Consider the following 17,628-nt stretch of genomic DNA (forward strand, 5'->3'; position numbering starts at 1 on the left):
ATTCACAGAGTCAACCAACTGCAGATCAAAAATATTTTTTAAAAATTAGAGAAAGTTCCTAAATAAATAAATAAAATAAAAATTAGAGAAAGTTCCAAAAAGCAAAACTTGAATTTGCTGTGCACTGGCAACTGATTACATAACATTTACTAATATATTGGATTAGGTATTATGAGTAATCTAGAGATGATTTAAAGTACATAGGAGGATATGTGGAGGTTATACACAAACACTACACCATTTTATATAAGGGACTTGAGCATTGCTGGATTTTGGTATCTGTGGGAGTCCTGGACTATAGTATGTGGTATCCTGGATAGGATCCTAGAACAGAAAAAGGTAAAAACTAATGTCCTTTTAGTATGGAGCTAAATAAAATATAATTAAAGCATGAATAATACTTCATTTAAAGAAAGTATGAACTTTAATTCATAATAATGATCAATATTGGTTCATTAGTTGTGACAAATAATGTTAATAATAGGTGAAACTATGTCGAGTATAAGAGAACCATTTTTTTATGGCTGCCCTGGGTCTTCATTGTTGTACACAGGCTTTCTCTAGTTGCAGCGATGGTGGGGGCGACTCTCCGTTGTGATGTGCAGGCTTCTCACTGTGGTGGTTTCTCTTGCTGCTGGGCACAGGCACTAATATACAGGCTTCAGTAGTTGCAGAGCATGGGCTTCGTTGCTCAGCAACATTTGGGGTCTTCCTGGACCAAGGATAGTACCCATGTCCTTTGCATTGGCAGATGGATTCTAAAACACTAAATCATCAGGGAAGCCCTAAGAGAATTTGTCTATGTTAGCAACTTCTCTGTAATCTAAATCTACTCTAAAATAAAGCTTACTGAAAAAATAATAAAATATAATATGCCTTAAAATGTTTTTAAAAAATTACATGCTACATTTCAGAAAATTTGAAATACAAATTGGAATTTTAAATTTTAAAAATCATCCCAAATTCCCCAGCTGTCCAGGGGTTAGTACTGCATTCTCACTGTGGAGGGCCTGGGTTTAATCCCTTTTTGGGAAACTAAAATCCCACAGTCATGCAACACAGCCAAAAAAAAAAAAATCCCAAACAACAAGGTCCTACTGTAGAGCATAGGGAACCATATTCGGTATCCTCAGCTGAATCGTAATGGAAAAGAATGTTTAAAAGAATGTATATATATATATGTATAACTGAATCACTTTGCTGTACAGGAGAAATTAATGCAAAATTGTAAATCAACTATCATTCAATTAAACAAGAAAATAGTCCCCCAAATTTTGCTGTGTCTGTGTTTCTGTGTGTTTTTAATGAAAACTACCATACTATATACACAGTTTTCTGTCTTGATTATTTTACTTAACATTTATCACTAAGCATTTTTATACATATTCATTTTCGAGCCCTTCAAGAGCAACAGAAGCAATGACAGTACAAGAACACTGAATATACTTGGAACCAGGAACTCTTAGAAAAATGACTGATCGCTGGAACAGAATGAGCCTGCAAATGTTTTGTTGTGCCAGAAACTAAGCAGTGCTCAAAGAATGATGCGATATTCAAAAGTACACATGAGCCAGCTTAAAGGAGCTTCCCCTGGTCAAATCTAGAATAATTTGAAAATCAATACTCATTGATTAGTCAATCATTAGTGACAGCAATGAAAAATAACTCAGGGAATAAAATGAGAAAGCAGTTCTAACAGTTTCCTCTATTTCCCCATACCCTTGCCAGTACTTGATAGTAGCAATATTTTATGTTTTGCCAACCAAAGGATAAAAAGTAGTAGCTCACTATTATTATAGTTTTAGAAATCACTACTTACTAGCGAGGAATATTTACTGAACATATGTGTTTATTTCTTCATGGAATTTTTGATTCATATTCTTTGCCAATATTTCAACTGGATTATCTGTATTTTTCTTATTGATTTTAGAAACTCTTGCTGTTGTTCAGTTGCTAAGTCATGTATGAGGCTTTGTGATACCATGGACTACAGCACACCAGGTTTCCCTGCCCTTCACTGTCTCCCAGAGCTTGCTTCAAACTCATGTCCATTGAGTTGGTGATGCCATCTAACGGTCTCATTCCCTGTCGCCCCCTTCTCATCCTGCCCTCAATCTTTCCCAGCATCAGGGATTTTTCCAATGAGCCGGCTCTTCATATCAGGTGGCCAAAGTATGGGAACTTCAGCTTCATACTACCTGATCAGTCCTTCCAATAAATATTCAGGGTTGATTGCCTTTAAAATTGACTGGTTTGATCTCCTTGCTGTCCAAGGGAGCCTCAAGACTCTTCTCCAACACCACAGTTCGAAAGCATCAATTCTTCAGCCCTTAGCCTTTGTCTCAGTCAGTTCAGTGTCTGACTCTTTGCAACTCCATGGACTGCAGCATGCCAGGCTTCCCTGTCCATCATCAACTCCTAAGGCTACTCAGACTCATATCCATTGCGTCGGTGATGCCATCCAACCATCTCATCCTCTGTTGTCCCCTTCTTCTCCTGCCTTCAAGCTTTCCAGCATCAGGGTCTTATCCAATGATTTGGTCCGTCGCATCAGGCGGCCAAAGTATTAGAATTTCAGCTTCAGCATCAGTCCTTCCAATGAATATTCAGGACTGATTTCCTTTAGGATAGACTGGTTGGATTTCCTTGTAGTCCAAGGGACTCTCAAGAGTCTTCTCCAACACTACAGTTCAAAAGCATCAATTCTTCGACACTCAACTTCCTTTATATTCCAACTCTCACATTCATACGTGACTAATGGAAAAACCATAGCTTTAACTAGACAGACCTTTGTTGGTAAAGTAATGTCTCTGTTTTTTAATATGCTGTCTAGGTTGGTCATAGCTTTTCTTCCAAGGTGCAAGCATCTTTAAATTTCATGGCTGTAGTCACCATCTGCAGTGATTTTGGAGCCCTCCCCCGCCCCCCAAATAATCTCTCACTGTTTCCATTGTTTCTCCATCTATTTGCCATGAAGTGATGGAACTAGATGCCATGATCTTAGTTTTCTGAATGTTGAGTTTTAAGCCAACTTTTTCACTCTCCTCTTTCACTTTCACCAAGAGGCTCTTTAGTTCTTCGCTTTCTGCCATAAGGGTGGTGTCATCTGCATATCTGAGGTTATTGATATTTCTCCCAGAAATCTTGATTCCAGCTTGTGCTGCATCCAGCCTGGCATTTCACATGATGTACTCTGCATATAAGTTAAATAAGCATTTTGAAAATACACAGCCTTGACGTACTTGTTTCCTGATTTGGAACCAGTCTGTTGTTCCATGTCTAGTTCTAACTGTTGCTTCTTGACCTGCATACAGATTTCTCAGGAGACAGGTCAGGTGGTCTGGTATTCCCATCTCTTTAAGAATTTTCCACAGTTGTTGTGATCCATACAGTCAAAGGCTTTGGCATGGTCAATAAAGCAAAAGTAGATATTTTTCTTGAAGTCTCTTGCTTTTTCAATGATCCAATGGATGTTGGCAATTTGATCTCTGGTTCCTCTGCCTTTTCTAAATCCAGCTTGAACATCTGACCATTCTAAATCCAGCCTTCCTCTAGAAACTCTTAATTGTTATAAATATTAAGGCTTTGTCTGCTACATATATTGCAAAATTTTTCTGCTAGTCATTTGATTATTTAAAAAAAATTTTTTTACAGTATTTTTCAAGGGTAACTGTAATACAGTGGTTGAGAACATGGACCCTGGAACTAGGCTGCATGAGATCTAATCTGAGGCTCCACAATTTAGTAGCTGATCTTGAACAAAGTATTTAATCTTGTTGAGCCTCAGTTTCATTATATGTAAAACGGAAATGATAATAGTGCCTGCATCGTAAGATTATTAGGGTGCATAAATGCATTAAGAGATATAAAATGCTTAGAACAGAAGCTGGAACAATAAAGTGACATATAAGTGCTGGTTATTATTATTTTTCAGGCGGAAAATTCTGTGTGTGTGTGTGTGTGTGTGTGTGTGTGTGTGTGTGTGTGTGTAGTCAGTCTTGGCTTCTTGATTTTCTTTTTTGTATAGAAAGGTTTCATGCCCTCCAAGGATTTAAAAATAAATGTTTTCCAAAAAAAAAAATAAATGTTTTCCAATATTTCCTTGTATTATTTTTATAGATTGTTTTCTGTGTTTAAAATCTATAACAACATACTAGGCATTGTGTTGGTTGCCATGGATACAAGGATAAGCCTAGACTGAAGACCTGTTCCTTGCCCTCCTGGAGCTTATATTGTAGTGGAGTAATGGACGAAACCAAGAAACCAATTACTAAAAAGATAAATTAGATATACATCAGGAAAGAAACAAAAACATTATTAACTTTTCTACATATGTGAAATCTGTTACCTCCTCCACAGAAAGGTCTCTCCTCTTTGTAATGTAGTTTATACTTAGCATTAAGAAAGCAAATAGATGAACAACAAAGACCTACTTTATAGCACAGGGAACTATATTCAATACCTTAAGATAAATCATAATGTAAAAGAATATGAAAAAATATATAGGTACAACTGAGTCACATTGCTGTACAGCAGAAATTAACACAACATTGTAAGTCAACTATATTTCAATTGACAAACAAACAAACAAAAAAATCAAGGACTGCCCTGGTGGTCCAGTGGCTAAGACTCCATGCTCTCAATGCAGGAAGCCCGGGTTCAATCCCTGGTTGGGGAACTAGATCTCACATGCTGCAACAAAGGCCCAGAGCAACCAAATAAATAAAATAAATTTTTTAAAAAAGCAAATAGAAAAAAAAAAGGGGGGTTGGAGAAAGTAAGTCTGGCCCAGCAGCTTTTGGTAGACTTCATCCCTTTTGATCCATCTTTTCTGGCCTATGTATTATCTCCATTGTTTTTTGTTGTAGTAAAGCTTCTTTGTAACCTTAAAAAGATTTTTTTCATTGAAATATAATTAACATATAACAGTATATTAATTTCATGTGCACATAATAATTTGATTTTTGTATCTATTGTGAGGTAGTGCTAGTGGTAAAGAACCTGCCTACCACTACAGGAGACATCAGAGACATGAGTTTCATCCCTGGGTTGGGAAGATTCCTTGGAGAAGGAAATAGCGACCCACTCCAGTATTTTTGCCCGGAGAATTTCATGGACAGAAGAGCCTAGCAGACTACAGTCCATGGGGTCACAAAGAATCAGACATGAATGAAGTGACTTTGAAAGAAAGTGAAAATGAAGTCGCTCAGTCATGTCCGGCTCTTTTCGACCCCATGGACTGTAGCCTACCATGCTCCTCCGTCCATGGGATTTTCCAGGCAAGAGTACTGGAGTGGGTTGCCATTTCCTTCTTTAGAAGTGACTTTACACACACATTTATTGTGAAATGGCCACCACAATAAGTCTATCTAAAATTCATTACCACACTTAGAATTTTTTTTCTTATGATGAGAACTTTTACCTTGTAACCTTTCTTTCTTTTTTTGACCTCACATTGAGGCTAGCTGTCGGGAGCCATTATGGGGGATCCCGCCCATGACGAGGTCATGAAGAAAATACCGGGCAGGCAAGGCCGTCCGGGACCCCATCCATGACGAGGTCACGAGGAAAGAACCTGACAGTCAAGGCCGTCTAGGATAAGGGACCCTCCAGGTTGGCCTCGGCCTCTACCCCACCCTGTATCCTCCCCCCTTTTCCTGCTGTTGTTCTTGCTTGCCCTGTTGCAGATTCTTGTGTTGCCTGCTGAGAGCTCTCCTGCTCCTCTTTCACTGAATGAGGACCAACTTAAAACCCTAACTAATAAATCTCCTGGACGCTGGTACCCTATGAAGGGGCCAGGGATGAAGGAAATGCTTCAATTCAAACCCTTTTGCTGGCATTCTGGCTTGTTTGATAAACATGTGCTCTCATTGCACAAAATGCTCATGATTGTTCTAAACATCCTAAGCACAGTACGCTAACAAAAGAAACTATTAAGCATAGGTCCCTCCGCGGGGTGAGAAAAGCCCCACAAATGTTATAGCCACATATACGCCCAATAAAAAATAGTTTAGATAGAGATTAGCTGGTGACTTCTTGCAGGTAATTAACTTTTGGACTAAGAGCCTGTTTTGTGCCATATCTGCTGTTTTTGCAATCCTTTGCATTTCTGTTCTGTGAAAATGTAATCCTATCTAGTTCCCTTGGAGATGACACCTAATAGAAAGAAAATAGATTAACCACAAAAAAGACAGGGTCGGCTACTGAAGTTGCTTAAAGTTGCACCAGGTGCAAACCATAAACTGTCAACAGGCCTGAAAGCCAAAAGATATTATACATAGAGATTAGCCATTAAAAAGGCCCTAATAGGCACAGAGCCCTTTGGGGGGTGAGGAAGCCCTATTAGAAAATACAAAAAAATATTGTTTTAAAAGTGGTTATTAGATCAACGTTTGATTGATGTTAATGTGTTGAGGTTGTGCAGTGGAAACTATTGTTAATATAGTTAAAGATATAGTAAAATAAGAGTTTAGCCCTAGTGTAAAAACAATAAAATAATTGTTAATTTTAACCAAGAGCGCTAAACAGGGGCTGCCTCATCAGAGCTGCAGAGTCTTTGTGTGTTAAACTTTTTAGATAAATTTAGCTGAGAATTTCTGCAAAAAGACTGACTTTTATGTTAACAGGATTGTATTTCTATTATGTTGCAATTTGCCGTACCATGAGACTGCCAATTTTCTGTTTTCTGCTAACCTCAAGGCCAAAAGATAATGTACAAAAAATCTATGGGAAAAGACTCTCATAAACAAAAAATATACAGAGCACACCTGGTTTCGTGAAGGACAAGCTGATGTAATGTTAAACTAAGTCTGTATGCTTATCTGCCCCTTAGAAATGTAACAACTTAGGGTATAAAGGCGATGGTAAAAAATAAAGCAACTGCCAGACTCTGCCGCACCTTCCTGGTCTGGCCTCTCTCTCTCTCTTTTTCTTTCTCTCTCTCTCTCTCTCCCTAGCAGACTTGGCCTTATCAAGGCCGGTCCTACGTGTCTCTCTCTCGCCGACGCCGTTCATCCTGAGGGTTCCCCTAGATCCTGCTGGGGCAGGACCCCGGCAGCTAGCCACTGCAGTGAAAACGCTGAGTCCTAACCACTGGACTGCCAAGGAATTCCCCCTTTCTTGTATCCTCTTGCCACTGTCCCATGGCTCGAAGGCTTTGGTGCAGACTCACAAAGAAATTACAAATACTGAAGAAGGATAAGAAGTAAAGAAAGGTGGGGACTGCCTCAAAAGGGACATCAGTGACTTTTTCAAAGTACCAGAAGCTGAATTTCAAGGCATTGAAACTCATCTTTTGTTTGTATGATTATGGATTCTGTGGATGCTTCTAATTCACAGGTCAGTCCTTTGTCTTCCTTTTGAGAGCTGCTTTTCATTCAACTCTGCTAACGATCTCATTTCCATAAATTGAAATCTCTTCAAACCTAGAAATGGAGCCACTTCAGTTTCATATCAAAACAGAAGTTCTGACCCGGAGGGGTTCATTTCTCTTCTTTCAAGGGTAGAAGGTACTTGACTCTTGAAAGAACAAGCATTCAGGTGGCCAAGTAGGAGAATGGTAAAAGGTTTGTATGAATTTATGAATTGAGAATGATGGTTTGTCACAAAGTATCAGAGTGGCTGAGCATTTAAAGATCTAGAATACAAGTCCCAGTTGTCATCTATATATAACAGAGTTCAAATTTCTAGTAAAATCATAGACTGTGTCTTTATAGCAGGTCTCATGTACTGTTCTATATGCTTTAAAATGTTCCCTTAATCCTCCTAATTCTAAAAATAAGTATCAATACCATTATTATCATCCCTGTATTACAGATAAGGAAATCTCCCTCAAGGCCTGGAGAGGTTAAGAGACTTGACAAATGCATGTAACTAGTGAGCAGCAGACCCAGGATTCAAACACACAGTCTGGTTTTAGAATTCTATGTACTGCTTAAAAGCTATGCTGACCTCTCAGGAGTGAGTTTTGTCTGTCCTGAAACATTGTTGGTTTTGTTGTTGTTTTTCTTTTATAAAAAAGGAATAAGAAAAAAAAAAGAAACAGATTTCTTTTAAAAGACATACAAAAGACATCTAGGGTAGACAATTTCTTTCTTTCTTTTTTTTTTTTTTTTAGGGTAGACAATTTCTTGTGAATTTTAAGAGAATGAGAAACAAGGGATAGAGCAATTTTCTTATGGAGTTGGACAAACCTTCCCAAGAAAAGATGCTAATATTTCAGATAAGAACTAAGAGTTTTGAACTTTTCCAAAATCACTCTTTCAGACTTGTGAGACTGAGGTAACTTTCTGAAAGGAAAAAAAAAATTTTTTTGAGTTTTTAAAATTTATCTATTTTGGCTGTGGGTGTGTGGGATCTTAAGTTTCCCAACCAGGGATTGAACTCAGGCCCCCTGCATTGGAAACATGGAGTCTTAACCACTGGTCTGCCAGGGAAGTCCCCTGAACATCTTTATAACTTTGTAAAAGACAATAAGGTAGAAGAGGCCATTCTCCCCTGAAGGGCAGTGGGAAGGCGATGGGAAAGGGAAAGGGAGTAGCGGACACTGGCAGATGAGTCCCAGAATGATAACCCACAGGGGTTGGGAGAGGGTGACAGATCTAATCCAGTTTTGTGAATAAACTGGTCAGAATTTTAGCCCATTTCCTCCTAGCATCATCTCTTGCGTGACTGCTTCGTTTCCCCCCAAATAAACGGAGCCGATGGTCGAAAACAGAAGAAGGCTGTTCGTGCAGTGGATTCCCCGGCTGCTTCAGAAGCATCCTATTCTCACTCCCGCGAGGGTTCTCAAGAGGCAGCGGGCACAGCACGTGGTTCGGGGTCTAAATTCAGCAGCCGAGAAAAGGCAGTGGGGGAGGGATGGCAGGTGGGTAATGCAAGACCTGGGGAGGAGCTACTGAGCAACCTAGGGATCTGGCCTCCACGGCACTCTGAGGAATCTCTCTCCGTTTGCCTGTCAGGCTTACTTTGCTGCTCATCTTTTATCCTCTGTCCAATAGGATTCGTGTTTATTTCAAGTCCCAGCCCTTGCTGCAGCCATTCACCAGGCCTGATGAATCTTGAGTCATATTGCCAGACTTGTTCTGGTTTAGAGAAGCCCCAGCGGGGGAGGAGGACGCGCTTACCACGGTTTATTAGGGTATGTGAAGAGATGTTGCTGCCTGAAGTGGGGGAGTGAAGCTCCTGACCAGGCTTTTCCTCCTGAGAGGAGTGTTCCTTGAATTAACCCCAAGGAGAATGTATTTTCATCCATTATGGTAGAATAGCAGAGAAGACTTAATTAAGCTCAGTAATAACACATTAGACTCTTCTTCAGCTAAACACCCATTGTTTAGCCAGAGACATCATTGCATTACTTTACATTTATCTCATATCTCCTTACCTCATGAGAATTTTACAAATGAAGGAGACTTAAGGGTCCAGGTTTGCATTTTCATTTCTTTACTGTATTAGTGTAATTCAGTTTACAGTAGGAACTCAGATACTGAGCACCTAAAATTGGCCAGATTTTGGAGGGGGGAAGTATATTTTTTCTCACATTATTCTACTTAATCCTCACAACAATGTTAGGAGGGAGTTACAGGTCACCCTTCTTTTGGGGATAAGGAAAGGGAAACTGTGAGCAAAGTAACTTACTAGGGACAAACAGCTTTATTCCCAAGGTTAGGATTCATATCCAGATCTATAAAAATTCCACAATGCATACTTTTTTCAATGTACTTTGCTTTATTTAACAGTCATGAAACATTCATAATGCATCTAAGATATGATTTCACAGGCTGAATTCACAGATAAAGGATGTAGTCTCAGACTTCAAAGAACTCACAGCCTTGTGGAGGTAATCTGCAAGTCAGCAGACCATAGAAATGCAATGCAGAGTGATCAAGCACAATGACAGACCCAGAACAGAGTGTTTAGGAACAAAAAAGGAGCAAGTGACAGGCCCTGCCTGAGAAAGGCCAGGGAAGATGGCCTTTAATCAACCAATGTCTGCTGCATTCCAGGTCGTGGAGCATGGGGATGCACAGGAATAACAGCCAAAATTTTGTAGTGGGCATTGTACTAAATATGCATTATCTATCTCATTTAATCCTTATAGCCTTGAGCCCGAGTTAAACTTTGAAAAACGGCAAAGGGAAATGGAGGCAGCCTCCTCCAGCTCTCTCCCGCCCATGGTACTAACTCTAGGCTGTTGGGAGAATATGAAAGTCTTGAATAGTGGGACTTAACCTAGAGCAAAGGCCACATTCTGGGCCTGTCTGAGGGCAGGCAGATGAGACAAAGGCTCTTTTGCTGCTCATGCAGTTCCAGTGACTAGCAGGGGAGGGCCAGTACCCAAGCTGGCTTTCACTAGTGTCAAAAGTCCAGGAAGATATTGTGGTCTGAAATATTAAAATTCACTCCAGCTTGCCCCAGACACACCCTGGCAGTGTGTAGCATGCCTGCCAAAAACCAACCAGCCTTGATGATCTTGCCTGCTTTGTCCTACCCTTCTAGATCGTTCCTTTGCGTTCTGTTGGGGAAACGTCACTCAAGCTGTGCTTTCACTGTGCTCTTTACTCAATGAAGTACTCAAAGCCGAGAGGTTATTTTCAAAATTGTTCCTGTCTAACCAGGGTCACCACATAAGAGCCCAAGTTGGGTTCCCACAACTTAGATGTCACATAGATAATAATAACTAACTTCAATTGAGAACTTACCAGAAGCCAGACTCTATGTTAAGACTATGACCCACTTTACTTCATCCCGGGTGGTATTATTACCCTTATCCTTTTACAAATGAGGAAACTGAAGCTCAGAGAAGTTCAGAAACTTGCCTAGGGACAAATGACCTGAGATGGAACTGGAATGGAAACTTGAATTTGCTTCATTACATAGCTGACCTTTGCTACTTTCAGCATCTGAGAATGAAACTAGGAAATGTCAGCACATAATGGATGAGGCATCTACAGCCAATCTTTAACATGAGCTGTGGATCTGTAGCCGAGGTGACTTGGAAACACTCAAACCCATGAAAGGGAATTTGATTGGCTCCAGTGTAGTAGTATTCAGACTGGTAAGGTATACCAGTATACCAGGGTCCCCTTTAAGGAGGTAATTTAAAATTTGTCCTTTTGTAGTATATGATTTTTTTTTTAGGTGACTTGAAGTTATTAAACAATTTATTTTAGATTAACAGATAATTAAAACTAGCACTAAACAGTTGTTTTTATAAATTCTCAATAACACTCATAAAGTATTTTTTACATTTAGCTTCCCTTGTGGCTCAGCGGATAAAGAATCCACCTGCAATGCGGGAGACCTGGGTTCAATCCCTGGGTTGGGAAGATCCCCTGGAGAAGGGAAAAGCTACCCACTCCAGTATTCTGGCCTGGAGAATTCCAAGGACTGTATAGCCCATGGGGTCCCAAAGAGTCGGACACGACTGAGCGACTTTCACTTTCACTTGGTAATGCATATTGTTTAATTCACTTTAAATTAATTAATCATGTAAGAAAAATATTATTTATCCACCGACACATGTTTTTTTTTGGCCACAAGGCATGCGGAATCTTAGTTTCCTGACCAGGGATTGAGCTGCGCCCCCTACAGTTTAAGTATGGAGTTTTAACCACTGGACCCACCAGAGAAGTTCCTCTACCAACGCATTTAAAACAGGTATTTTAATCAGGTGTACTTAATGTGTGTTGAAATTTAAATGGAAATATAAATATATATTAAAAAGGACATTCATAACTTTGTGTTTGGAATTCTTACAGTTTATTTATAAATTTTTGCATCTTAAATTTCTAAAAAATCAACTCTTTTATAATGTGTTTCTAATTAGCGTTCTTAGAAAATATTATGTTTCTCAGAAATAAACGGAGACCTTTTGGGGCTACTATTTGTAAGCACTTTTCAAATAACATTTATGTAGGTAGTCGACATTCCCCCATAAATGAAAAACAAGCTCAGTTGAATATAGTTGTCCCTGTGGGCAGGATCCTGTAGTGTTTAAGGGTATGGAGATAGATTGCTTAGGTATAAATCTTGGTTCCACCGCTTGGTAAATTTGTGACTCTAAGTAAGAAACCTCTCAGTACTTCAATTGCCTCATTTCATTGTCTTTTAAAGATAGAGGGAAAAAAATTATAGGTATATCTTCCCTAGTGACTCAGATGCTAGAGACTCTGCCTGCAATTCAGGGGACCTGGCTTGCATCCCTGGGTTGGGAAGATCTGCTGGAGAAGGGAATGGCAACCTACTCCAGTATTCTTGCCTGGAGAATCCCATGGACAGAGGAGCCTGATGGGCTACAGTCCTTAGGGTCGAAAAGAGTCAGATGCAACTAGCAACTAAGTACAAGCACACCTCGGAGATATTGCGGGCTTGGCTCCAGACACTGCAATACACACAATACTGCAACAAAGTGAGTCACGTGATTTCTCTGGTTTCCCAATGCATCCAAAAGTTATGTTCACACTAGTCTGTTGTCTATTAAGTGTGCAGTAGCATTATGTCTAAAATAAAGTACATTTTAGTTTAAAAAATGCTAACTATCATCTGACAAGGCAGGGTTGCCACAAACCTTTAATCTGTGAAAAGCATAATAAAGTGAAGCACAATAAAATGAGGTATGCCTTATAAAGTTGAGAAAATTAAATGAGTCAATGCATGTAAAGCCCCATATCCATAGAAGATATTTTATCTTTTCATTTTAGAAAATCCAGAAATTATGGAAAAACAGAGGCAACACCAGAAATCACCCTATCGCAGTAACTTGATCGGCAGTGGCTAATCCTAGTGGTGCGTTTGTACAAAGTAAAAAAGCTGACCCTTCCTCAAAATACTTCACTGCCATCCGTCAGGAAGTTGTCTAAATGGGGGCACCATTTAATAATTACTCTGGGACATCAGGCATAAACCAAGAGTGTCAGGAGCAAAACAGGACATTTGGTTACCTTGTCTACAGATGAAAATGTAGGATGTTTTCAATCTGAGGCTATTACTGATCATATTGACATGAACAAAATTGCACATAAAGTTTTTTACTGTATTTAGAATTTAGGCTAGATTCCAGTGCCTAGCAGACATACAAAGGGTATTTGTTGAATAAAAATGAATGAATGAAAGAGGGGAAGGGAGCTTGGAGGAGAGGAACACTGAGATTGATGGAGGAGAAAGGAAAGGATGAATTTGCTAAATGGTATGCTGCATTATTTTCCAAAAGGGTTGTATCAAAAGTGACTGTTTCAATTTGTGTTAATTTTTTAAATTTTAAATTATTTTTTATTTTATTGTTATTTTCAAAATTTTTGGCCATGTTACACAGTTTATGGGATCTTAGATCCCTGACCAGGGGTCAAACCTCTTCCAAACCTGTCAGTGGAAGCATAGAGTCCTAACCACTGGAAAGTCCACAATATGTGTTAACTTAGATGAGAAATGGTATCTAATTTTTATCTGCATTTTTGAAATTATCAGTGAAGATGAATACTTTCCATATGTTTGTTCATTTATTTTGGCTATTTTTTACTGAGATCTTGGTGATTTTATAAAATTGTATAAATTACTTATATTAACATATTAAAGATATTCACCACTTATAATTTTTCTTTGCAATTAAGTTTTTCAGTTTAACTTTTAATTTTTGTCTTTTTTTTTCACATGGTGATTTCTAACCTTCATGCATGGAAATTTATTGATATTTTGTTTTGTAATTTATTTGTATCATATTAAATCTTAGAAATTTCTCTTCCTGACAAAGATCTGATATTCATATACATTTTTTTCCACATTATTTCTTTCAGGATTTGATTTAAAAGTATATTTATCTCTTTAATCTACCTATCCAGAATTAGTTTGGTAATTTTTTCATAAACTAGTTATTTTAATACCATTTATTGACTATTCCTTTCTCATTGATCTCTGATGTTCTCTTGTGGTTAAAAATTCATATATATGGAACTGTATCTGAGCTATCTTCCTCCATTTGATAATTCTTTAAACTCTCAATTTTTTTGATGTTTAAAATTAATCCAGGAAAATAATATGAAAAATAATATGTTTATTATAACTCAATCATTTTGTTGTACACCAGAAATAACACAACCTTGTAAGTCAGCTATACTTCAGTTTAAAAAAATCAATCCAAGTGGTCAATTTATGGCTTCCCTGATAGCTCAGTTGGTAGAAGAATCTGCCTGCAATGCAGGAGGCCCTGGTTCGATTCCTGGGTCAGGAAGATCCACTGGAGAAGGGATCAGCTACTCATTCTAGTATTCTTGGGCTTTCCTGGTGGCTCAGCTTAGCTTCAGAGTGATGATACCGTCAAGTACCTGTGTGGAGAGGGCCTGGAAGGACATGTAGTCCACTGTAGGGGTGAGAGGTGATCAAGGTCAGGTAGAACATCATAATCACTTCAAGCCAAGTCTCTTTCCTCTCCCCCAACCCATAAACAAGTAAACAGAGAGAGAAATAAATAAATAAACGTTCTACCAACACAGCATGTTTTCCCTTAGCAAAGGAAAGCCATACTGAGTGAGACACTTTGGTTAATCCAATGTTTCTCTTATAGAGAGAGGCGATCTAGATTCTGATTAGATCTGCTGGAAGACTTACTCAGGTACTGAAACCAACCCTTACTATACGATATTTGCTTGAAGGTTCAGTAACAGAGTACTGGAGTTTCTGCACCTGGCCGCTTTCCAAGGAGATGGAGGAAGTGGCATAGCCACTGAGACACCTAGTGGGGAGTATCTTTACTGCACTGTTAGAATTTGCCATTTGGGCCTACCTAGCTTCCAGTGTTTGGAGGAGGAAATGGCACCCCACTCCAGTGTTCTTGCCTGGATAATCCCAGGGATGGGGTCGCACAGACTGAAGTGACTTAGCAGCAGCAGCAGCAGCAGCAGCAGCTTCCAGTGTTCTTGCCTGGAGAACCCCAGGGACGGCGGAGCCTGCTGGGCTGCCGTCTATGGGGTCGCAGAGTTGGACACGACTGAAGCGACTTCTCAGCAGCAGCAGCTTCTCAGGACAGAGGAGCCTGGTGGGCTACAGGCCATCGGGTCGCAGAGAGTCAGACACAACTGAATGACTAACACTTTCTTTCACTTAGGAACCCCTTATTACTGGGAAGAGTGGGTTTGGGGACCTCAGGTGCCCTCTTTTCTGCTCTAAAATAACTTGAGGCCTCTATTGCGTTTGTGAAGCTACAGAGATAAATCTGTGCTGATAGATCTGGAAACTGAATAGCCTCTGCAAAGTTGGAACTACAAAGCTAATTAACACAAATTAAGCTGACCAACATGGTAACTCAGGCCCCGGGATACAGTTGAAGATGTAAATTTAGCCAATTCAATTAATATTCTTTCAGTTCAGTTCAGTTCAGTCGCTCAGTCGTGTCTGACTCTTTGCGACCCCATGAATCACAGCATGCCAGGCCTCCCTGTCCATCACAAACTCCTGGAGTTTACTCAAACACACGTCCATCGAGTTGGTGATGCCATCCAGCCATCTCATCCTCTGTCGTCCCCTTATTCTCCTGCCCCCAATCCCTCCCAGCATCAGGGTCTTTTCCAGTGAGTCAACTCTTCGCATCAGGTGGCCAAAGTATTGGAGTTTCAGCTTCAGCATCAGTCCTTCCAATGAATATTCAGGACTGATCTGCTTTAGGATGGACTGGTGGGATCTCCTTGCAGTCCAAGGGACTCTCAAGAGTCTTCTCCAACACCACAGTTCAAAAGCATCAATTTTTTGGCGCTCAGCTTTCTTCACAGTCCAGCTCTCACATCCATACATGACCACTGGAAAAACCATAGCCTTGACTAGATGGACCTTTGTTGGCAAAGTAATGTCTCTGCTTTTTAATATGCTACCTAGGTTGGTCATAACTTTCCTTCATTAGGGAGTGGCAATATGTTTTATCAAGCATATTATCTCCACCCCCTACTTTCTATGCCTCATAAAAAGTCAAACCAGAGAATTATTATACTTTTTATTATTGAAATTATAGTTTGAATTATAAGTTCATCCACATTCAGAGTATCATAGACTGAATATTGTTCTACATGCCATTCAGCATAATTTTCCACATATTTGAACTATGGAGTTGTGTTTAATATCAGAAATTAGTCATTTATGACTGGGGCCATTCTTCAATAGCTCAGAAAAGGGAGACTAATGGATTTGTTCATTCATTCATCCAAATATATGTTGAGTATCCACCACCAGGTTGCAGGGATTTGGTGGTTTAAGGAGAATCTCAGTCATTGCCCTCATTATCTTACAGACTAAAGAGTACAATTTAGAAAGTCTGTATAATAGAGTGAGATGAGTGTTATGAGAGTGAAAGTTCAGGATGCCAATCAAATGAAGCAACTTGGTCTTTCTTTGGGGTCACAGGAGGCCTTCAGGGAAGGGTAGGTAGAAGTTAAGTCTTAAAAGATGGGTAGGAGCTGACCAAAAAGTGGTAAGAAGGTAGCTAGAGAGAGATTATTTCAGGTGAGAGCAAGTTAAAAGAACTAAAAGGTAGCCAGTATGACTGCAGCAAAGAATGCAAGAGGGAGAGACAACTGGAGAGAAATGTGATGGGAATGGAGGTTCATCTTAGGAATTTAGGAGCTTATATTTTTTTTTTCCTACAGGCAATATGAAGACAACAAGGGGTTTTAAAAAGAAGAGTAAGAAGCATCAGATTTACGTCTTTAAAAGATAATTTTGATTGCTACCTGGAAAATAGAAAGAAAGGGCAATAGTGACACCATTTTTAGGGCCCACTGCTTTGGGAGCATGGTAAACAAAATAAGTCAGAAAGAGAAAGACAAATACCATATGATATCACTTATATGTGGAATCTAAGTATGACACAAATCAACATGTCTATGAAACAAAAACAGAGTCAGGTATAGAGAGCAGACTGGTGGCAATGGGGTTGGGTGGTGGGTAGGGAGGAGGGGAGGGAAGGCATGGGTGTTGTGGATCAGCAGAGGCAAAGTATATACAGGCTGGAAGAATAACGAGGTCCTACTGTGCACGCTCAGTCTCTCAACCGCGACCGACTCTGCAACCAGTGAACTGCAGCCTGCCAGGCTCCTCTGTCCATGGGATTTTTCTGGCAAGAATACTGGTGTAGGCTGCTATTTCCTTTTCCAGAGGGATATTCTCATCCCAGGGATTGAACTCACCTTTCCTGTGTCTCCTGCATTGCAGGCGGATTCTTTACCCATTGAGCTATCTGGGGAGCCCCTACTGTGTAGCACAAGGAACTATATTCAGTCTTCTGTGACAAACCATAATGGAAAAGAATATGAAAGGGAATAAATATATGTATATATATGTACAATTGTTGTACAGCAGAAATTAACACAACATTGTAAATAAACTATACATCAATAAAATTTCTTAAAAAAATAAGAGCCATTACTAACCTTGCCTCTTTGAAAAACTAACCAGACATTCGTTACTGAAGTCAATTTGTCTTCTGGCCTATAACATTCAAGAGCTTCTGATTTTTTTCAAAACAATAACTAGTATTTATTGAGCACTTAACAACTATAATAACACTTCACCTAATCTTCACAACTTCCCTAAGGAGTGTGTCAGAAAAGGACAGAACCTTGGGACAAGGCCCTGCAGATGGAACCAGAG

The 17,628-nt window shown here is 39.5% G+C and overlaps 1 long non-coding RNA gene across 1 annotated transcript; it reads left to right on the forward strand.

The window, feature by feature from the left end:
- Nucleotides 1-11,396: 11,396 nt before the first annotated feature.
- LOC122677576 lies at nucleotides 11,397-17,142 on the forward strand. Its single transcript, XR_006335842.1, has 3 exons — nucleotides 11,397-11,449; nucleotides 11,542-11,658; nucleotides 16,626-17,142. It is a non-coding gene; the product is annotated as an uncharacterized LOC122677576 (long non-coding RNA).
- Nucleotides 17,143-17,628: the final 486 nt, after the last annotated feature.

The sequence above is a fragment of the Cervus elaphus genome, chromosome 20, assembly GCF_910594005.1.
Source record: "Cervus elaphus chromosome 20, mCerEla1.1, whole genome shotgun sequence".
Lineage (NCBI taxonomy): Eukaryota > Metazoa > Chordata > Mammalia > Artiodactyla > Cervidae > Cervus > Cervus elaphus.